The 22,136-nt window shown below is 52.2% G+C and overlaps 1 long non-coding RNA gene across 1 annotated transcript; it reads right to left on the bottom strand.

The window, feature by feature from the left end:
• Positions 1-2,031: 2,031 nt before the first annotated feature.
• LOC128819576 (uncharacterized) lies at positions 2,032-2,876 on the bottom strand. Its single transcript, XR_008440726.1, has 3 exons — positions 2,782-2,876; positions 2,522-2,602; positions 2,032-2,121 (listed from the first exon to the last, which is right to left on the bottom strand). It is a non-coding gene; the product is annotated as an uncharacterized LOC128819576 (long non-coding RNA).
• Positions 2,877-22,136: the final 19,260 nt, after the last annotated feature.

Consider the following 22,136-nt stretch of genomic DNA (forward strand, 5'->3'; position numbering starts at 1 on the left):
CTCCTGCCCCTTGAATTCACTCTTGGCATGCCAATGGAAGGTATTCCGGGACAACTTTCCTGGGTTTTGACGTAGTCGTCATGCATCCCTCCTTGCAATGTCCTGCTGCTCTCCAGAGGCTCCGAGACGCAGAGGACACGGTGGCAGCTGCTGAAAAGAAGGGCAACTGTGAGTTCGTCAAGAAGCAAGAACTTAGGCAGCTGACTGTGCTTTGCAAGTGTCACGATCCCCTTCTTGCGGGGTGTTGTGATGGTTCTTTTCACCGATCCCAAAAGTGCAAAAAAGGCAAACAACAAGGGACTGTCAGTTGATCATAACAAATGCACCTTTAGTAGGGGCCAAAAGAGTAAATGCCATAGTGGGGGATTAGAAAGGAGATAGAAGGATAGAGAGAGAGAAGAGGGGTGTGGGAATAGCTACCAAGACAGGCGAGATCCTCAGTGGTCCGGACGATGGGGATCTGTCTGTCGTGTCGGGGGAGTCTCCGAAGTTCTGGTAGACTCGGGGCTCCAGTTATAGTCCACAGAGGAAAGAGGGGGGAACAAGTGTAACAATGAAAGTCCATTGTAATCGCCACGCGGGAACAGGTGAGTCCACAGAAACCACCAAAGCAAGACGAATCCAATGAAGAATAAGTCCATTAAAATTACTGAAGGGAAACAGGTCATGTCATTAGTGGTCAGACCACCAATTTCCCCTCCTCCCTGTAGTAGGGGTCTCAGTCTCAGCCCTTGGGAGGAGGGTTCTCATTCTTTGTTTGTCACAGTGGTAACGAGGCAGATGAAGGGTCTTCAATGAAGGACCACGGGAGTCACCCCAAAAGTTCGTTCGGCTTAAGAACGGAGATTAGAAGAGAAGCAGGCCGCGCATCAGGCGGTCCCGTGCTGGCTCCATGTCAGGTCTTTGCCAAGTCCTTGCCAAGTCCTTGCCAAGTTCTTACCAGGCCTTGTTGGGAACAGCCAGCGTGACGGTTCAGTGGTTCCACCTGTGCTGTGTCCTGCTCTAAGCCGGAACTGCAGTGGGGGAAGGGATTCTTTCTTGTGGCAATCGGAAGGCAGAATGGAAAATGAGGGGCTTCAGATGGGCTCTTACAGCAAGGGGCAGCTGCTGGATTCTTGCAATTGCCTTCAGTGCGCACAGAAGCCCACTGCTCTGCTGCTTGGTTTTTCGCCTTCAGTCAATTGCACACTACTGAAGCTGAGGCAGGCTGTTCAGCTTTGCTGCTTTTCAGCATCTCATCTGCCTTTCTGCTCTGTGACAGCTCTCCAGGTTTCTTGCCTTCGCCAGGCTGCAACGTGCCCGCTACTACCCAGAGCTGGGCAGGAGTGGGTAGAGAGCACGGCCATCTGTCAGCAGGTTGCCCAGGAAAATGCAGTGTCCTTGGAATGTGCAGCAAATCCCATTTCTTGGCAAGGTCGGGCTAAGTGAGCAGTGCTGGTACACTTTCTCCTTGAGAACTGGAGCCGAAAAGCTTTTCGCTAAGATGTAGGCGACTAGAGAGGCAGAATACGCAGCTCCGGAGCTGGCCGAAAGCAAGTGCCGTTTGCCGGCGTCTTTCGGCAAAAGCGGCGCTCCGGAGCGCACCGCTGCCGCTCCAGTGATCTGTGCGCGAAGTAGCCGCTTCTTGGCCTCCGGCAGCCGGAGATCGCGGTAGCTTGCAAGAGGCGAAGAACGAAGCCGCGAAGAAGCCGGCTTGAGTGCGAAGCTCGCAGGCTGCTGCAGGACGGTGGCTGCCGCTCTCCTGCCTCTTGAATTCACTTTTGGCGTGCCAATGGAAGGTGTTCCAGGACAACTTTCCTGGGTTTTGACATAGTCGTCATGCATCCCACCTTGGAAATTCTTGTTGCTCCCCAGAGGCTCCGAGATGCAGAGAACACGTTGGCAGCTGCTGAAAAGAAGGGCAACTGTGAGTTGGTCAAGAAGCAAGAACCTAGGCAGCTGCCTGTGCTTGGCAAGGAGCAGCTGCTGGATTCTTGCATTTGCCTTCAGTGCGCACAGAAGCCCGCTGCTCTGCTGCTTGGTTTTTCGCCTTCAGTCAATTGCACACTGCTGAAGCTGAGGCAGGCTGTTCAGCTTGGCTGCTTTTCAGCATCTCAGCTGCCCTTCTGCTCTGTGACAGCTCTCGAGGTGAAACAGAGATTTTTAGAGTTAGGTTAACAAAATTAATTAAGCATTTCTAATTTAACTTGTAGAGTTATCTGTTGAATTTTCAACCTTTTACTTAAGAAACCTCTGCCTAATACAAAGGGCAAAGGAAAATGCAAATTTCTGAAGCTTCTTGCCTTAAGAACAATACCAGAAGAAGCAAAGAACCCAGATAAACAAGCTCCTGTCTCCAAGCCTATCAAGACTGACAGACGTACTCAGATAGGCACCAAAGGACCAAAAGCGCACGCGCAGAGAGGAAAAGTTCAAAAGTTCAATCATGAGGAAGACCACAATCTTCAGCCTCAGGACCACCAAGACACCCCCGTACGACTACCGCAGCAAACCACGCATGCCCAGAAGGGCGTGGACTTACTTAGCATGAGAAGCAAGGACAGGCGGGGCCAGGGGTTGAATACGCATGAAAAAGTCGTGCAGTCTATTGCATATGGAACGTCTTTAAGAACAAAAGTGTGGGTCAGACTGAGGCTCGGGGCACACGTTTTGGAGAGCTATCTCACTTGTGCCGGGCGCTGACATACATACCCACTTCATAACTACCCCAGCTTATGGAGTCTATTGATTTCTTCCGCGTATCGTTTCAGTTGGCGACCACGAAGGGACTGCTCTGCTCACCCGCAGGTCCGGTTGGGAGCAGACACCCTCAGGCGCCACGGGGCTTTTCCCTGGAGGGACTCTGCGCCTCGGCTGTACACTGCGGGGAGCAGACCACGGCCAGCGGATGAAAGCGATATGTATTAATTTATTTTCTTAAGGTTGGCACTGATAAGTCGCAAAAAGATATTTTTGTGCGCAGGTTTGCCTAGGGGCTTGCAAGCAGACCGCCATTGGGGGAGAGGCCGTCGGCGGGAGGACCTCCCCAGCTGATAGCGCGGCTCGGGGAGGGCGAAATCGCGATTTCAGTGTGTAGTGTGTGTCCCGATTGCAGTGTAGTGTGTCTGTTACATCCGGACGTGTGTGCTTGTGCGTGTGTGTGTATGTGTGAGTGGAACGGTGAAGCGCGGTGCGGCGTTGCTAAAATACAGAGACGCAGCGCGGCAGTGCTAGAGAGCGCATGCGCAGGGCAGCTCTCAGCCCACACTACCTGATAGTGCGGGTAGTGCGCATGCGCGGGGCAGCTCTCAGCCACACTACCTGATAGTGCGGGTAGTGCGCATGCTTGGGGCGGCTAGCAGCCACTCTACCTGATAGAGCGGGTGGGGCGCATGCGCAGGGCAGCTCTCAGCCACAGCACCTGATAGTGCGGGTAGTGCGCATGTGCGGGGCAGCTAGCTGCCACTCTACCTGAGGAGCTGTCACCTCTCTTCTGTCTGCTTCGAGGCGACGGAGACCTCGCCTCACCACGCGAGCTGACACCTGCCGCGCGGGAAGCCCTGCAATGGGTTGCTGTTGCTCTGAAGTCTCGCCAGGCACACCGCGTGGTCCGGACCCTTCCCGTGAACTTTGCGGTGTTGGGTAAGTGCCCCCACCTCCATGGACTTCTCTTCCAGTGGGATAACAGAGCATCTGATCCCCTGGTCATCTTAGAGTGGCTCTTCCTACCACACCAGCCCTCTAGGACGATCACGACCCCTGCAGAATTGCTAGCCACTTTAATAATGAAGGCACGACACCGCCTCCGAACCCTGGCAGGGTGTGACCCTGAGTGCATTTACTTACCTGTTACATTAGATCAATTGGACTCGTTGTTGCAAACTAATGAAAATTTGCTCATTGCTTTGGACAGCTTCCCCGGACAAATTTTGGTTCACTATCCTAAGCATAAATTGTTTAAGGATACATTGCATTTGGCCCCAAGAATGTTTAAAAGTAAAACACCAACTCCAGGTGCTCTCACGGTGTTCACCGATGGGTCGGGCAGATCCCACAAATCGGTGATCACTTGGAAGGACCCGGACAGTCAGAAGTGGGAGTCTGACGTCCAACTGGTTGAGGGTTCCCCCCAGATCGCGGAACTTGCCGCAGTCGTGAGAGCATTCAAAAAATTTCAACAGCCTCTGAATGTGGTCACTGATTCGGCCTATGTCGCTGGGCTAGCAGAAAGGGCCGAAGGTGCCCTCCTCAAAGAAGTTTCAAACAAAAATTTATAGAGGTTACTCTCTGATCTCATTTGGCTACTTTCCCATAGAGAGCAACCTTATCATATCATGCACGTAAGGGCACACACTGATTTACCCAGAGAGATCACTGAGGGTAATCGGAAAGCGGACCTCCTAGCCATGTCAACACAAATATCTGCAACCGCTTCAACCACCTTACCAGACATACTCCGGCAAGCACGGCTCAGCCGTGCATTTTACCACCAGAATGCCCCGGCTCTAGTGCGACAATTTAAGATCTCGATAGCACAGGCAAGAACCATTGTTTCTACCTGCCAGAGCTGCCAATCTTTTGCTCTTCCTTCCCTCATTTTGGGGACAAATCCCCGAGGGTTGGGAGCGCTAGAGATATGGCAGACAGATGTAACATACTTCGAGCCGTTTGGTCGGATGAAATACATACATGTCTCTATTGACACGTTTTCCGGCGCAGTGTTTCCCTCCGTCCATGCAGGCGAAAAAACCAGGGATGCCATGAAACATCTTTTCATGGCATTCTCTACGTTGGGAGTCCCATCTCACATAAAAACTGATAATGGCCCATGCTATGCGTCAAAGCGCTTCGGTGAGTTTGCGCAACAGTGGGGAATTTCCCATACCACCGGAATTCCCCACAATCCTACAGGACAGGCGATAATAGAGAGGGCCCACAGAAATCTAAAAAGGCTCCTTGAACAACAACATAACCCGGACATTACAGTGAGCCCAGCCGAAAGGTTATGTAAGGCCCTGTATGTCCTGAATTTTTTAAACTGCTCAGAAAGGGAGCCTGACCCTCCTATTATCCGCCATTTTCACAATAACACCAGAGCGCAACTCGCCGAGAGGCCACCAGTCTTGATAAAGGACCCAGAATCCAAAGCTATCCAGGGCCCTTTCCCTCTAATAACCTGGGGGAGAGGGTATGCCTGTGTTTCTACAGATAAAGGACCAAGATGGATTCCGGGGAAATATGTCAAGCCCTTCGTAGAGGTGCCAGCTCAGCAAGACAACGCGTCCTTGGTGCAAACCACCGAGAACACCTCATCATTGGACGGAGTTTCCACTGCCTGGAAGAGGAGGAGAAGAAAGACCGTTCCTCCCAATATCGTCACACGTGTCATGATTACCCGAAGATATTTTCCCCCGCTGAACTCTACGTACCCAATTACCCCATCGCCCCCTGTGCCCTTTCCTTTCCCCTAACCTCCCCTTTCCCTCAATCCTTACCCCTTTTCTCTAATTTTATTTAGTGCTTATTTAAGAAATAAAAACAGGGGAGGTTGGGGAGGGACCACTGAGGAAAATTTATCATTCAAGTTATGCTTTCTTTTATCACAAGATGCTGAGGATGACTGCCACCTTGAGGACACCTCTGAAACATCTGATGCTCCTGATCGTCATCATCTGGATGTCACCGGTCAGGAGCTGGATAGTCCCACAGCTGAGAGAAAACATATGGGTCACGCTGGCGAAGTCCTTGCAGCAGGACAACTTCTGTATGGCCATGGGAAGTGTGGACAATCCGTTATCCACGTGCCTGGTAGGAGTCCCCCTGTCGCCAAACGACTATCTATATGCAGGAAAAAAACCTAATCCTGTGGACACCTGGGATGAGTGGACGAGGATTCTGCCACATGCACCACAGGAGCCCCAAGAATTGGACCTATTGGGCTCCTCTCAGGCAACATATTGTGTCAGGTTTAGGTACCAGCCCTCCCAGAAAGACTGGGATCAAATGGCTAAACTCCACCCCGCTGGTACCCAAGAAGTAAAAAGACACGATGTATCTCCCCACAATCGGAGATACCATGCAGCAAATTGGTGCAATTACACCTCGACCATCCTATCTAGGTCCTCCTCAGTTCCCAGGGTGCTCCGCAGGGGGATTTTTCTCATCTGCGGCGACAGGGTGTGGGCAGGGATTCCCTCCCAAATCCAGGGAGGCCCCTGCAGCCTTGGGCAGCTTACCACACTGACACCGAACAAAACCCAAATTTTAAATTGGAAAAACGAAAATAAATTGGCTCGCAAAAAGAGATCCTATAACCAATTCGACAAAAATTGTGATTCAAAAATTTACAAATGGGGAAAGACGAAGAGAGTCACGGTATCCATATTTTTACCATGGTATGCCGCAGCAAAGGCCCTCGGTGAGCTTTCTCACCTCGAGTGTTGGCTCAGTAAGCAGGCCAACGCCACGTCCGCTGCCCTTTCCAACTTGCTAGCGGACGAAGAAGTCACCCGGCACGCCACACTGCAAAATAGGGCTGCTATTGACTTCTTACTGCTCGCCCATGGCCACGGCTGTGAGGACTTTGAAGGAATGTGCTGCTTCAATCTGGCATCAAAGAGCACATCCATCCGAGCTAATATCCAGCGGATCCGAGAGCAAGTTGACGACCTCAAGACTGAGACCTCGACTGTAGATCCTGTGAATAAACTGCTGTCTCAATGGGGTGTCCCAGGGTGGGTTGCTATCATCCTCAGGGGACTCTTTTGGATCTTTCTGATAATGTTCATTATCTTGGTTGCTTTATTTTTGTTTAGATGTATGTTGCTTAAAAGGTTGGGAAGTGCTTATTTAATAAATAAAAACGAGGAGGGGTTGGGGAAGGCAGTCTAGGGTTGCCATGGGAAACAGCAGTTGTATGAGTTCTCCACCCCCTTTTGGAAGAGAATTGTACCCTCCCCCTGTCCTGACAGTTATTGTTCAAGTCTGCCCCTTAGCCTAGAATCTTCTCTGTTCCATGTTTTCCCTTTGGTTCTTCCACCAAGAACACTCCTTTCCCTTTTCCCCACTGCTTGATGTTATATTTCCCCTCCCTTTAGCCTTCTCCCAATTGTACCCTCGAATGCTAAACCCTCCTACCCCTACGCAGTAAAAGAATCCTCACCCCGCCCTTCGGGGCTCTCGGAATCTGCCTCCCTTCTGCTTCGTTGTCTCCCTGTTTGCCCCTTCTGCGACCCTTCAATAAACGAGCAGGATTTCAGCAACCCGAGTGTCCCTCCCATTCTTCTGGTGGACCCTCAGATGTACCAGCTATCCGAGCTTCGTGCCGAGTGGCTAAAAGCCCCCACGGCTCGGCAACTGGGAGATCCTTTGCATTACAGGGCGAATAAAGGGGGGATGAATGTGTGTGAATGAGAGGCGGGCTGGTTACCCCAGACCTGCTAAGCGAGAGCGGCAGTCTCCCATGCTGCGTTTCCGTCTTTTTCGCGAGAAAAGCGGCGAGTAAAGAGACGAAGCGAGTGATAAAAAGAGTGAGAGAACCCCCCCTGGGACTGGGTCTCAGAGAAAGAGTGGGACCCCTTAGTGTGTGTGTGGGGGGGGAGTAAAAGGTAATTAATTAGAAAAAAAAATGAATTAAAAGGTAAAAAGAGGGTTTTCTTGGCATAATCTATTGGGGAAAAATAAAAGGTAAAATGTGTAGGAGGGGCCCCTAAAAATTCTGCTGGATTGAGGGATAAGAATGCCCAAGAACATCCAAGATCAAACCTGCTGGATTGGGGGTTTTAATATTCCAAGAGCATCCAGGGTTGATTCAAACCTGCTGGATTGAGGGATTAATGTTCCAAGAGCATCCAGGGTTAAGTCAAACCTGCTGGGTTGAGGGATTAACATTCCAAGAGCACCCAGAATTAAGTTTGCTGGGTTGTTGAGAGCAGCCAAGATTGAGTAAAAATTTTGCCAGTTTGAAGAGAAGTCTGACAGGATCTAGAGTTGGGAACCACACAGCTAGATTGAGGGGTATCCAAGAACACTGGGACTAGCCAGGGACACCTACAAGTGTAATAGGTGTGTTGAAAAAGAAAAGGTACCTTGTTGTTGTGGTTGTTTTGTTATGTGTAAGAGTAAGTAAAAATAAAGTTAAGTGAATGTAGACGAAGGAAAGTATATGTATGCATCCTGCCCTGTTAAGCAGCCTCACTGTGCTTCCCTGCTGTCACCGACAAACACAAGTTACGAACCCTCAGAACTGAAAAAGTTCAATCAAATATTGCTTCCATTGATGACCATGATATTGTCTATAATACCTTGTTCCAACTTATGTTATGTAAGTGTTAATACCCCTATCCTACCAGTTCGTAAACCTGATGGGTCATACCGGTTAGTACAGGATCTACGGGCCATAAACAAGGTAACTGAGGATCTGTATCCTGTGGTGGCCAATCCCTACACGTTATTAACTTGCTTAACAGCCGAGCTAACTTGGTTTACCGTTTTAGATCTAAAAGATGCCTTCTTTTGCCTTCCTATCCACGAAGCCAGAAAATTTTTGCATTTGAATGGGAAAATCCTAAGAGCGGGCGAAGAACTCAACTGACATGGACCAGACTCCCACAAGGATTCAAAAACTCACCCACTTTGTTTGGAGAACAACTTGCAAAAGAATTAGAGACCTGAGAAGCCCCTCCAGAGGAAGGGAAGTTGCTAGAGTACGTAGATGACATCCTGATAGCCACACGGACAAGGGAAGCATGCATGGCCTGGACGATAAGCCTCTTGAACTTTTTGGGGCTCCAAGGGTACCGAGTATCAAAGAAAAAAGCCCAAGTAGTAAACCAGAAAGTAACTTATCTGGGTTACGAAGTCAGTGCTAGACAACGTACCTTGGGCCAAAGCCGGAAGGAGGCAATATGCCAGAGCCCAAAACCTCAGACGGTAAAGGAACTACGAACTTTCCTGAGGATGACAGGGTGGTGCAGGTTATGGATCTATAACTATGGACTGTTTGTTAAGCCCTTCTATGAACTGATTGCAACTGAAAGCAGGAACATCCAAGAGACAAAGGAAGCTACGCAAGCTTTCAACCAGCTGAAAAAAGCCCTCATGTCAGCTCCAGCCCTGAGATTGCCGGACGTGAGTAAGCCTTTCCTTTTATTCTCCAATGAGAAGCAAGGAATCGCCTTAGGAATACTAGCACAGGACCTGGGCCCATATCGGAGAGCAGTGGCTTACTTCTCTAAGCAATTGGATACAGCAGCTAAAGGGTGGCCTGGGTGCCTCAGAGCTGTTGCAGCAGTCGTCCTGAACATCCAAGAGGCACACAAATTCACCCTAGGCCAGAAAAGAACTGTGCTAGTGTCTCACACAGTGTCTGCAGTGCTAGAGGTAAAAGGTGGGCATTGGCTTTCCCCACAACGGCTCCTGAGATACCAAGCTATCATAGCGGAGCAAGATGATGTAGAGATAGTAGTGACTAACATTGTCAATCCAGCCTCCTTCCTCAGTAGAAACCAAGGGGAACCAGTGGAACATGACTGCCTGGAGACCATTGAAGCCACCTACTCCAGCTGCCCTGACTTGAAGGACACCCCTCTCGAGAATGCAGAAGTCTCGTTTACTGATGGAAGCAGTTATATCATCAGTGGAAAACGGCACGCTGGGTACGCAGTTACAACGTGCAAGGAAGTAATATCATCTGGGCCCCTGCCAACAAATACCTCTGCACAGAAGGCCGAGATAATTGCTCTAACTCGGGCCCTAGAATTGGCAAGAGGGAAAGAAATAAACATATACACGGACTCGAAGTATGCATTTGGAGTAGTGCATGCTCACAGAGCCATTTAGAAAGAGAGAGGACTGCTGAAGTCTCAAGGGAAAAATATTAAAGATGCATCAGAAGTACTGCGACTTCTAGAAGCAGTCCAGTTGCCAGAGAAAGTAGCGATCATGCACATTAAGGCACATCAGAAGATCAACTCAGAATTGGAAGAAGGAAACGAGCTGGCAGATAGGGAAGCAAAAGAAGCAGCAAGAATTGAGGTCATAACTGAGGCAGCCCTGATTCCAGACGGGCAAATTTCCCCTAAAGGTAAGCCAAGATACAACAAACTAGAAAAAAAATTAATCTATGAGCAAAAAGGAGACTATAACCAAGAGGGATGGGCCACCATAGAAGGAAAATTTGTTCTACCCTCCTATTTATTATGGTCGCTAATAAAGGAAGAACACCAGAAAACCATTGGGGTATTGATGCTCTAGCATAACTAGACATTTACAACTCGACAATGTGACCTTTGCCTCCAGACCAACCCCAAAAATACTCCCAAACCAAAGCTTAGCCAGATGAGGAAGGGTCATGGGCCGGAGCAGCAATGGCAGATTGATTGTACAGAATTGCCAAGAAAAGGGGGGTATAAGTTTTTCCTGGTGCTAACAGATACCTTTTCAGATGGCCAGAAGCATTCCCCACCAGGACTTCTAGAGCTCAAGAAGTAACTAAGGTATTGGTACAAGAAAACATACCACGCTTTAGAGTCCTGGCCACAATCTCCTCAAATAGAGGACCACATTTTATTGTAAAATTTGTGCAACAAGTTAGCCAATACTTGAACACAGACTGAGAACTTCACACCCCATATAACCCACAATCAAGTGGTCAGGTAAAAAAAAATGAATCATTTGATCAAACAACAAATTGTACAATTGGGACAAGAAGCTAATTTGTCATGGACTCAATCCCTCCCATTAGCACTACTGCAGATCCGAACCAAACCCAAGACTAAAGAAAAGCTAAAGCACTTTGAATTGCTTTATGAAAAACCATATGGGGTGCGAAAGAGAATGTCTAGCCAAGACATGTCACTAACCTCCTGTATGTTAAGTCTCTTAACTTGGTGTATCCAGCACCAATCACTAGCTAATAAACACAAGTCATAACTAGTGAAATACACTGTTTAGAAGACTTTATGTCACCCAATTATAATTCTATTAATTTTAGTTACTGTAAGTTTAATGATGTCTACTTTATGACTCATGTAGAATTCGAGGATGTTAAAACACATGGCTAGTCTGACATCACTCTCTAGAACTCATAGAATCTTACTGAAAGAGGACGGTCATGATAGTAGATCAGAATTTAAATCAAGACCCCTGTAGTAAAAGAATTTACTCTATTTTAAGAAAAGGGGGGACTGAAGCAGAGATTTTTAGAGTTAGGTTAACAAAATGAATGAAGCATTTCTAATTTAGCTTGTAGAGTTATGTGTTGAATTTTCAACCTTTTACTTAAGAAACCTCTGCCTAATAAAAAGGGCATAGGAAAATGCAAATTTCTGAAGCGTCTTGCATAAAGAACAATACCAGAAGAAGCAAAGAACCCAGATAAAGAAGCTCCTCTGTCTCCAAGCCTATCAAGACTGACAGACGTACTCAGATAAGCACCAAAGGACCAAAAGCGCACGCGCAGAGAGGAAAAGTTCAAAAGTTCAATCATGAGGAAGACCACAATCTTCAGCCTCAGGACCACCAAGAGACCCCCGTACGACCACCACAGCAAACCACGCATGCCCAGAAGGGCGTGGACTTAGCATGAGAAGCGAGGACAGGCAGGGCCAGGGGTTGAATACGCATGAAAAAGTCGTGCAGCCTATTGCATATGGAATGTCTTTAAGAATAAAAGTGTGGGTCAGACTGAGGCTCGGGGCACACGTTTTGGAGAGCTATCTCACTTGTGCCGGGCGCTGACATACATACCCACTTCATAACTACCCCAGCTTATGGAGTCTATTTATTTATTCCGCGTACCGTTTCAGAGGTTTCTTCCCTTCGCCACGCTGCAACGTGCCCGCTAGTACCAAGAACTGGACAGGAGTGGGCAGAGAGCACGGCTATCTGCCAGCAGGTTGCAGCTTGCCCAGGAAAATGCAGTGTCCTTGGAATGTGCAGCAAATCTTATTTCCTGGCAAGGTCGGGCTAAGTGCGCAGTGCTGGTACACTTTCTCCTTGAGAAATGGAGCGGAAAAGCTTTTCGCTAAGATGTAGGCGAGCAGAGAGGCAGAATACGCAGCTCCGGGGCTGGCGGAAAGCAAGTGCCGCTTCCCGGCGTCTTTCGGCAAAAGCGGCGCCCCGGAGCGCACCGCTGCCGCTCCAGTCATCTGTGTGTGAAGTAGCCGCTTCTTGGCCTCCGGCAGCCGGAGATCACGGTAGCTTGCAAGAGGCGAAGAACGAAGCCGCGAAGAAGCCGGCTTGTGTGCGAAGCTCGCAAACAGCTGCAGGACGGTGGCTGCTGCTCTCCTGCCTGTTGAATTCACTCTTGGCATGCCAATGGGAGGTGTTCCAGGACAACTTTCCTGGATTTTGACGTAGTCGTCATGCATCCCTCCTTGCAAAGTCCTGCTGCTCTCCAGAGGCTCCGAGATGCAGAGAACACGGTGGCAGCTGCTGAAAAGAAGGGCAACTGTGAGTTGGTCAAGAAGCAAGAACCTAGGCAGCTGCCTGTGCTTGGCAAGGAGCAGCTGCTGGATTCTTGCAATTGCCTTCAGTGCGCACAGAAGCCCGCTGCTCTGCTGCTTGGTTTTTCGCCTTCAGTCAATTACACACTGCTGAAGCTGAGGCAGGCAGTTCAGCTTTGCTGCTTTTCAGCATCTCAGCTGCCCTTCTGCTCTGTGACAGCTCTCGAGGCTTCTTGCCTTCGCCAGGCTGCAACGTGCCCGCTAGTAGCAAGAACTGGGCAGGAGTGGGCAGAGAGCACGGCCATCTGCCAGCAGGTTGCAGCTTGCGCAGGAAAATGCAGTGTCCTTGGAATGTGCAGCAAATCTTATTTCCTGGCAAGGTCGGGCTAAGTGAGCAGTGCTGGTACACTTTCTCCTTGAGAACTGGAGCCGAAAAGCGTTTGGCTAAGATGTAGGCGACTCGAGAGGCAGAATACGAGGCTCCGCAGCTGGCCGAAAGTAAGTGCCACTTCCCGGCGTCTTTCGGCAGAAGCGGCTCTCCGGAGCGCACCGCTGCCGCTCCAGTGATCTGTGCGCGAAATAGCCGCTTCTTGGCCTCCGGCAGCCGGAGATCGCGGTAGCTTGCAAGAGGCGAAGAACGAAGCCGCGAAGAAGCCAGCTTGTGTGCGAAGCTCGCAGACAGCTGCAGGACGGCGGCTGCTGCTCTCCTGCCTGTTGAATTCACTTTTGGCGTGCCAATAGAAGGTGTTCCAGGACAACTTTCCTGGGTTTTGACATAGTCGTCATGCATCCCACCTTGGAAATTCTTGTTGCTCCCCAGAGGCTCCGAGATGCAGAGAACACGGTGGCAGCTGCTGAAAAGAAGGGCAACTGTGAGTTGGTCAAGAAGCAAGAACCTAGGCAGCTGACTGTGCTTGGCAAGGAGCAGCTGCCGGATTCTTGCATTTACCTTCAGTGCGCACAGAAGCCCGCTGCTCTGCTGCTTGGTTTTTCGCCTTCAGTCAATTGCACACTGCTTAAGTTGAGGCAGGCTGTTCAGCTCTGCTGCTTTTCAGCATCTCAGCTGCCCTTCTGCTCTGTGACAGCTCTCGAGGTTACTTGCCTTCGCCAGGCTGCAACGTGCCCGCTAGTACCAAGAACTGGGCAGGAGTGGGCAGAGAGCACGGCCATCTGCCAGCAGGTTGCAGCTTGCCCAGGAAAATGCAGTGTCCTTGGAATGTGCAGCAAATCTTATTTCCTGGCAAGGTCGGGCTAAGTGAGCAGTGCTGGTACACTTTCTCCTTGAGAACTGGAGCGGAAAAGCTTTTCGCTAAGATGTAGGCGACTCGGGAGGCAGAATACGCAGCTCCGGAGCTGGCCGAAAGCAAGTGCCGCTTCCCGGCGTCTTTCGGCAGAAGCGGCGCTCCAGAGCGCACCTCTGCCGCTCCAGTGATCTGTGCGCGAAGTAGCCGCTTCTTGGCCTCCGGCAGCCGGAGATCGCGGTAGCTTGCAAGAGGCGAAGAACGAAGCCGCGAAGAAGACGGCTTGTGTGCGAAGCTCGCAAACAGCTGCAGGACGGCGGCTGCTGCTCTCCTGCCTGTTGAATTCACTTTTCGCGTGCCAATGGGAGGTGTTCCAGGACAACTATCCTAGGTTTTGACATAGTCGTCATGCATCCCACCTTGGAAATTCTTGTTGCTCCCCAGAGGCTCCGAGATGCAGAGAACACGGTGGCAGCTGCTGAAAAGAAGGGCAACTGTGAGTTGGTCAAGAAGCAAGACCCTAGGCAGCTGCCTGTGCTTGGCAAGGAGCAGCTGCTGGATTCTTGCAATTGCCTTCAGTGCGCACAGAAGCCCGCTGCTCTGCTGCTTGGTTTTTCGCCTTCAGTCAATTACACACTGCTGAAGCTGAGGCAGGCAGTTCAGCTTTGCTGCTTTTCAGCATCTCAGCTGCCCTTCTGCTCTGTGACAGCTCTCGAGGCTTCTTGCCTTCGCCAGGCTGCAACGTGCCCGCTAGTAGCAAGAACTGGGCAGGAGTGGGCAGAGAGCACGGCCATCTGCCAGCAGGTTGCAGCTTGCGCAGGAAAATGCAGTGTCCTTGGAATGTGCAGCAAATCTTATTTCCTGGCAAGGTCGGGCTAAGTGAGCAGTGCTGGTACACTTTCTCCTTGAGAACTGGAGCCGAAAAGCGTTTGGCTAAGATGTAGGCGACTCGAGAGGCAGAATACGAGGCTCCGCAGCTGGCCGAAAGTAAGTGCCACTTCCCGGCGTCTTTCGGCAGAAGCGGCTCTCCGGAGCGCACCGCTGCCGCTCCAGTGATCTGTGCGCGAAATAGCCGCTTCTTGGCCTCCGGCAGCCGGAGATCGCGGTAGCTTGCAAGAGGCGAAGAACGAAGCCGCGAAGAAGCCAGCTTGTGTGCGAAGCTCGCAGACAGCTGCAGGACGGCGGCTGCTGCTCTCCTGCCTGTTGAATTCACTTTAGGCGTGCCAATAGAAGGTGTTCCAGGACAACTTTCCTGGGTTTTGACATAGTCGTCATGCATCCCACCTTGGAAATTCTTGTTGCTCCCCAGAGGCTCCGAGATGCAGAGAACACGGTGGCAGCTGCTGAAAAGAAGGGCAACTGTGAGTTGGTCAAGAAGCAAGAACCTAGGCAGCTGACTGTGCTTGGCAAGGAGCAGCTGCCGGATTCTTGCATTTACCTTCAGTGCGCACAGAAGCCCGCTGCTCTGCTGCTTGGTTTTTCGCCTTCAGTCAATTGCACACTGCTTAAGTTGAGGCAGGCTGTTCAGCTCTGCTGCTTTTCAGCATCTCAGCTGCCCTTCTGCTCTGTGACAGCTCTCGAGGTTACTTGCCTTCGCCAGGCTGCAACGTGCCCGCTAGTACCAAGAACTGGGCAGGAGTGGGCAGAGAGCACGGCCATCTGCCAGCAGGTTGCAGCTTGCCCAGGAAAATGCAGTGTCCTTGGAATGTGCAGCAAATCTTATTTCCTGGCAAGGTCGGGCTAAGTGAGCAGTGCTGGTACACTTTCTCCTTGAGAACTGGAGCGGAAAAGCTTTTCGCTAAGATGTAGGCGACTCGGGAGGCAGAATACGCAGCTCCGGAGCTGGCCGAAAGCAAGTGCCGCTTCCCGGCGTCTTTCGGCAGAAGCGGCGCTCCGGAGCGCACCTCTGCCGCTCCAGTGATCTGTGCGCGAAGTAGCCGCTTCTTGGCCTCCGGCAGCCGGAGATCGCGGTAGCTTGCAAGAGGCGAAGAACGAAGCCGCGAAGAAGCCACCTTGTGTGCAAAGCTCGCAAACAGCTGCAGGACGGCGGCTGCTGCTCTCCTGCCTGTTGAATTCACTTTTGGCGTGCCAATGGGAGGTGTTCCAGGACAACTATCCTAGGTTTTGACATAGTCGTCATGCATCCCACCTTGGAAATTCTTGTTGCTCCCCAGAGGCTCCGAGATGCAGAGAACACGGTGGCAGCTGCTGAAAAGAAGGGCAACTGTGAGTTGGTCAAGAAGCAAGACCCTAGGCAGCTGCCTGTGCTTGGCAAGGAGCAGCTGCTGGATTCTTGCAATTGCCTTCAGTGCGCACAGAAGCCCGCTGCTCTGCTGCTTGGTTTTTCGCCTTCAGTCAATTGCACACTGCTGAAGCTGAGGCAGGCTGTTCAGCTTTGCTGCTTTTCAGCATCTCAGCTGCCCTTCTGCTCTGTGACAGCTCTCGAGGCTTCTTGCCTTCGCCAGGCTGAAACGTATCCGCTAGTACCAAGAACTGGGCAGGAGTGGGCAGAGAGCACGGCCATCTGCCAGCAGGTTGCAGCTTGCCCAGGAAAGTGCAGTGTCCTTGGAATCTGCAGCAAATCTTATTTCCTGGCAAGGTCGGGCTAAGTGAGTAGTGCTGGTACACTTTCTCCTTGAGAACTGGAGCGGAAAAACTTTTCACTAAGATGTAGGCGACTCGAGAGGCAGAATACGAGGCTCCGCAGCTGGCCGAAAGGAAGTGCCGCTTGCCAGCGTCTTTCGGCAAAAGCGGCTCTCCGGAGCGCACCGCTGCCGCTCCAGTGATCTGTGCGCGAAGTACCCGCTTCTTGTCCTCCGGCAGCCGGAGATCGCGGTAGCTTGCAAGAGGCGAAGAACGAAGCCGCGAAGAAGCCGGCTTGTGTGCGAAGCTCGCAGACAGCTGCAGGACGGCGGCTGCTGCTCTCCTGCCTCTTGAATTCACTTTTGGCGTGCCAATGGAAGGTGTTCCAGGACAACTTTCCTGGGTTTTGACATAGTCGTCATGCATCCCACCTTGGAAATTCTTGTTGCTCCCCAGAGGCTCCGAGATGCAGAGAACACGGTGGCAGCTGCTGAAAAGAAGGGCAACTGTGAGTTCGTCAAGAAGCAAGAACCTAGGCAGCTGCCTGTGCTTGGCAAGGAGCAGCTGCTGGATTCTTGCATTTGCCTTCAGTGCGCACAGAAGCCCGCTGCTCTGCTGCTTGGTTTTTCGCCTTCAGTCAATTGCACACTGCTGAAGCTGAGGCAGGCTGTTCAGCTTTGCTGCTTTTCAGCATCTCAGCTGCCCTTCTGCTCTGTGACAGCTCTCCAGGTTTCTTGCCTTCGCCAGGCTGAAACGTGCCCGCTAGTACCAAGAACTGGGCAGGAGTGGGCAGAGAGCACAGCCATCTGCCAGCAGGTTGCAGCTTGCCCAGGAAAATGCAGTGTCCTTGGAATCTGCAGCAAATCTTATTTCCTGGCAAGGTCGGGCTAAGTGAGCAGTGCTAGTACACTTTCTCCTTGAGAACTGGAGCGGAAAAACTTTTCGCTAAGATGTAGGCGACTCGAGAGGCAGAATACGAGGCTCCGCAGCTGGCCGAAAGTAAGTGCCGCTTCCCGGCGTCTTTCGGCAGAAGCGGCTCTCCGCAGCGCACCGCTGCCGCTCCAGTGATCTGTGCGCGAAGTAGCCGCTTCTTGTCCCCGGCAGCCGGAGATCGCGGTAGCTTGCAAGAGGCGAAGAACGAAGCCGCGAAGAAGCCACCTTGTGTGCGAAGCTCGCAGACAGCTGAAGGACGGCGGCTGCTGCTCTCCTGCCTCTTGAATTCACTTTTGGCGTGCCAATGGGAGGTGTTCCAGGACAACTTTCCTGGGTTTTGACATAGTCGTCATGCATCCCCCCTTGGAAATTCTTGTTGCTCCCCAGAGGCTCCGAGATGCAGAGAACACGGTGGCAGCTGCTGAAAAGAAGGGCAACTGTGAGTTGGTCAAGAAGCAAGAACCTAGGCAGCTGCCTGTGCTTGGCAAGGAGCAGCTGCTGGATTCTTGTAATTGCCTTCAGTGCGTACAGAAGCCCGCTGCTCTGCTGCTTGGTTTTTCGCCTTCAGTCAATTACACACTGCTGAAGCTGAGGCAGGCTGTTCAGCTTTGCTGCTTTTCAGCATCTCAGCTGCCCTTCTGCTCTGTGACAGCTCTCGAGGCTTCTTGCCTTCGCCAGGCTGCAACGTGCCCGCTAGTACCAAGAACTGGGCAGGAGTGGGCAGAGAGCACGGCCATCTGCCAGCAGGTTGCAGCTTGCCCAGGAAAATGCAGTGTCCTTGGAATGTGCAGCAAATCTTATTTCCTGGCAAGGTCGGGCTAAGTGAGCAGTGCTGGTACACTTTCTCCTTGAGAACTGGAGCCGAAAAGCTTTTCGCTAAGATGTAGGCGACTCGAGAGGCAGAATACGAGGCTCCGCAGCTGGCCGAAAGGAAGTGCCGCTTGCCGGCGTCTTTCGGCAAAAGCGGCTCTCCGGAGCGCACCGCTGCCGCTCCAGTGATCTGTGCGCGAAGTACCCGCTTCTTGTCCTCCGGTAGCCGGAGATCGCGGTAGCTTGCAAGAGGCGAAGAACGAAACCGCGAAGAAGCCAGCTTGTGTGCGAAGCTCGCAGACAGCTGCAGGACGGCGGCTGCTGCTCTCCTGCCTGTTGAATTCACTTTTGGCGTGCCAATGGGAGGTGTTCCAGGACAACTATCCTAGGTTTTGACATAGTCGTCATGCATCCCACCTTGGAAATTCTTGTTGCTCCCCAGAGGCTCCGAGATGCAGAGAACACGGTGGCAGCTGCTGAAAAGAAGGGCAACTGTGAGTTGGTCAAGAAGCAAGACCCTAGGCAGCTGCCTGTGCTTGGCAAGGAGCAGCTGCTGGATTCTTGCAATTGCCTTCAGTGCGCACAGAAGCCCGCTGCTCTGCTGCTTGGTTTTTCGCCTTCAGTCAATTACACACTGCTGAAGCTGAGGCAGGCAGTTCAGCTTTGCTGCTTTTCAGCATCTCAGCTGCCCTTCTGCTCTGTGACAGCTCTCGAGGCTTCTTGCCTTCGCCAGGCTGCAACGTGCCCGCTAGTAGCAAGAACTGGGCAGGAGTGGGCAGAGAGCACGGCCATCTGCCAGCAGGTTGCAGCTTGCGCAGGAAAATGCAGTGTCCTTGGAATGTGCAGCAAATCTTATTTCCTGGCAAGGTCGGGCTAAGTGAGCAGTGCTGGTACACTTTCTCCTTGAGAACTGGAGCCGAAAAGCGTTTGGCTAAGATGTAGGCGACTCGAGAGGCAGAATACGAGGCTCCGCAGCTGGCCGAAAGTAAGTGCCACTTCCCGGCGTCTTTCGGCAGAAGCGGCTCTCCGGAGCGCACCGCTGCCGCTCCAGTGATCTGTGCGCGAAATAGCCGCTTCTTGGCCTCCGGCAGCCGGAGATCGCGGTAGCTTGCAAGAGGCGAAGAACGAAGCCGCGAAGAAGCCAGCTTGTGTGCGAAGCTCGCAGACAGCTGCAGGACGGCGGCTGCTGCTCTCCTGCCTGTTGAATTCACTTTAGGCGTGCCAATAGAAGGTGTTCCAGGACAACTTTCCTGGGTTTTGACATAGTCGTCATGCATCCCACCTTGGAAATTCTTGTTGCTCCCCAGAGGCTCCGAGATGCAGAGAACACGGTGGCAGCTGCTGAAAAGAAGGGCAACTGTGAGTTGGTCAAGAAGCAAGAACCTAGGCAGCTGACTGTGCTTGGCAAGGAGCAGCTGCCGGATTCTTGCATTTACCTTCAGTGCGCACAGAAGCCCGCTGCTCTGCTGCTTGGTTTTTCGCCTTCAGTCAATTGCACACTGCTTAAGTTGAGGCAGGCTGTTCAGCTCTGCTGCTTTTCAGCATCTCAGCTGCCCTTCTGCTCTGTGACAGCTCTCGAGGTTACTTGCCTTCGCCAGGCTGCAACGTGCCCGCTAGTACCAAGAACTGGGCAGGAGTGGGCAGAGAGCACGGCCATCTGCCAGCAGGTTGCAGCTTGCCCAGGAAAATGCAGTGTCCTTGGAATGTGCAGCAAATCTTATTTCCTGGCAAGGTCGGGCTAAGTGAGCAGTGCTGGTACACTTTCTCCTTGAGAACTGGAGCGGAAAAGCTTTTCGCTAAGATGTAGGCGACTCGGGAGGCAGAATACGCAGCTCCGGAGCTGGCCGAAAGCAAGTGCCGCTTCCCGGCGTCTTTCGGCAGAAGCGGCGCTCCGGAGCGCACCTCTGCCGCTCCAGTGATCTGTGCGCGAAGTAGCCGCTTCTTGGCCTCCGGCAGCCGGAGATCGCGGTAGCTTGCAAGAGGCGAAGAACGAAGCCGCGAAGAAGCCGGCTTGTGTGCAAAGCTCGCAAACAGCTGCAGGACGGCGGCTGCTGCTCTCCTGCCTGTTGAATTCACTTTTGGCGTGCCAATGGGAGGTGTTCCAGGACAACTATCCTAGGTTTTGACATAGTCGTCATGCATCCCACCTTGGAAATTCTTGTTGCTCCCCAGAGGCTCCGAGATGCAGAGAACACGGTGGCAGCTGCTGAAAAGAAGGGCAACTGTGAGTTGGTCAAGAAGCAAGACCCTAGGCAGCTGCCTGTGCTTGGCAAGGAGCAGCTGCTGGATTCTTGCAATTGCCTTCAGTGCGCACAGAAGCCCGCTGCTCTGCTGCTTGGTTTTTCGCCTTCAGTCAATTGCACACTGCTGAAGCTGAGGCAGGCTGTTCAGCTTTGCTGCTTTTCAGCATCTCAGCTGCCCTTCTGCTCTGTGACAGCTCTCGAGGCTTCTTGCCTTCGCCAGGCTGAAACGTATCCGCTAGTACCAAGAACTGGGCAGGAGTGGGCAGAGAGCACGGCCATCTGCCAGCAGGTTGCAGCTTGCCCAGGAAAGTGCAGTGTCCTTGGAATCTGCAGCAAATCTTATTTCCTGGCAAGGTCGGGCTAAGTGAGTAGTGCTGGTACACTTTCTCCTTGAGAACTGGAGCGGAAAAGCTTTTGGCTAAGATGTAGGCGACTAGAGAGGCAGAATACGCAGCTCCGGAGCTGGCCGAAAGTAAGTGCCACTTCCCGGCGTCTTTCGGCAGAAGCGGCGCTCCGGAGCGCACCGCTGCCGCTCCAGTGATCTGTGCGCGAAGTAGCCGCTTCTTGGCCTCCGGCAGCCGGAGATCGCGGTAGCTTGCAAGAGGCGAAGAACGAAGCCGCGAAGAAGCCAGCTTGTGTGCGAAGCTCGCAGCTGCAGGACGGCGGCTGCTGCTCTCCTGCCTGTTGAATTCACTTTTGGCGTGCCAATGGGAGGTGTTCCAGGACAACTTTCCTGGGTTTTGACATAGTCGTCATGCATCCCACCTTGGAAATTCTTGTTGCTCCCCAGAGGCTCCGAGATGCAGAGAACACGGTGGCAGCTGCTGAAAAGAAGGGCAACTGTGAGTTCGTCAAGAAGCAAGAACCTAGGCAGCTGCCTGTGCTTGGCAAGGAGCAGCTGCTGGATTCTTGCAATTGCCTTCAGTGCGTACAGAAGCCCGCTGCTCTGCTGCTTGGTTTTTCGCCTTCAGTCAATTGCACACTGCTGAAGCTGAGGCAGGCTGTTCAGTTTGGCTGCTTTTCAGCATCTCAGCTGCCCTTCTGCTCTGTGACAGCTCTCGAGGCTTCTTCCCTTCGCCAGGCTGCAACGTGCCCGCTAGTACCAAGAACTGGGCAGGAGTGGGCAGAGAGCATGGCCATCTGCCAGCAGGTTGCAGCTTGCCCAGGAAAATGCAGTGTCCTTGGAATGTGCAGCAAATCTTATTTCCTGGCAAGGTCGGGCTAAGTGAGCACTGCTGGTACACTTTCTCCTTGAGAACTGGAGCGGAAAAACTTTTCACTAAGATGTAGGCGACTCGAGAGGCAGAATACGAGGCTCCGCAGCTGGCCGAAAGGAAGTGCCGCTTGCCAGCGTCTTTCGGCAAAAGCGGCTCTCCGGAGCGCACCGCTGCCGCTCCAGTGATCTGTGCGCGAAGTACCCGCTTCTTGTCCTCCGGCAGCCGGAGATCGCGGTAGCTTGCAAGAGGCGAAGAACGAAGCCGCGAAGAAGCCGGCTTGTGTGCGAAGCTCGCAGACAGCTGCAGGACGGCGGCTGCTGCTCTCCTGCCTCTTGAATTCACTTTTGGCGTGCCAATGGAAGGTGTTCCAGGACAACTTTCCTGGGTTTTGACATAGTCGTCATGCATCCCACCTTGGAAATTCTTGTTGCTCCCCAGAGGCTCCGAGATGCAGAGAACACGGTGGCAGCTGCTGAAAAGAAGGGCAACTGTGAGTTCGTCAAGAAGCAAGAACCTAGGCAGCTGCCTGTGCTTGGCAAGGAGCAGCTGCTGGATTCTTGCATTTGCCTTCAGTGCGCACAGAAGCCCGCTGCTCTGCTGCTTGGTTTTTCGCCTTCAGTCAATTGCACACTGCTGAAGCTGAGGCAGGCTGTTCAGCTTTGCTGCTTTTCAGCATCTCAGCTG

The sequence above is a fragment of the Vidua macroura genome, chromosome 1, assembly GCF_024509145.1.
Source record: "Vidua macroura isolate BioBank_ID:100142 chromosome 1, ASM2450914v1, whole genome shotgun sequence".
NCBI lineage: Eukaryota > Metazoa > Chordata > Aves > Passeriformes > Viduidae > Vidua > Vidua macroura.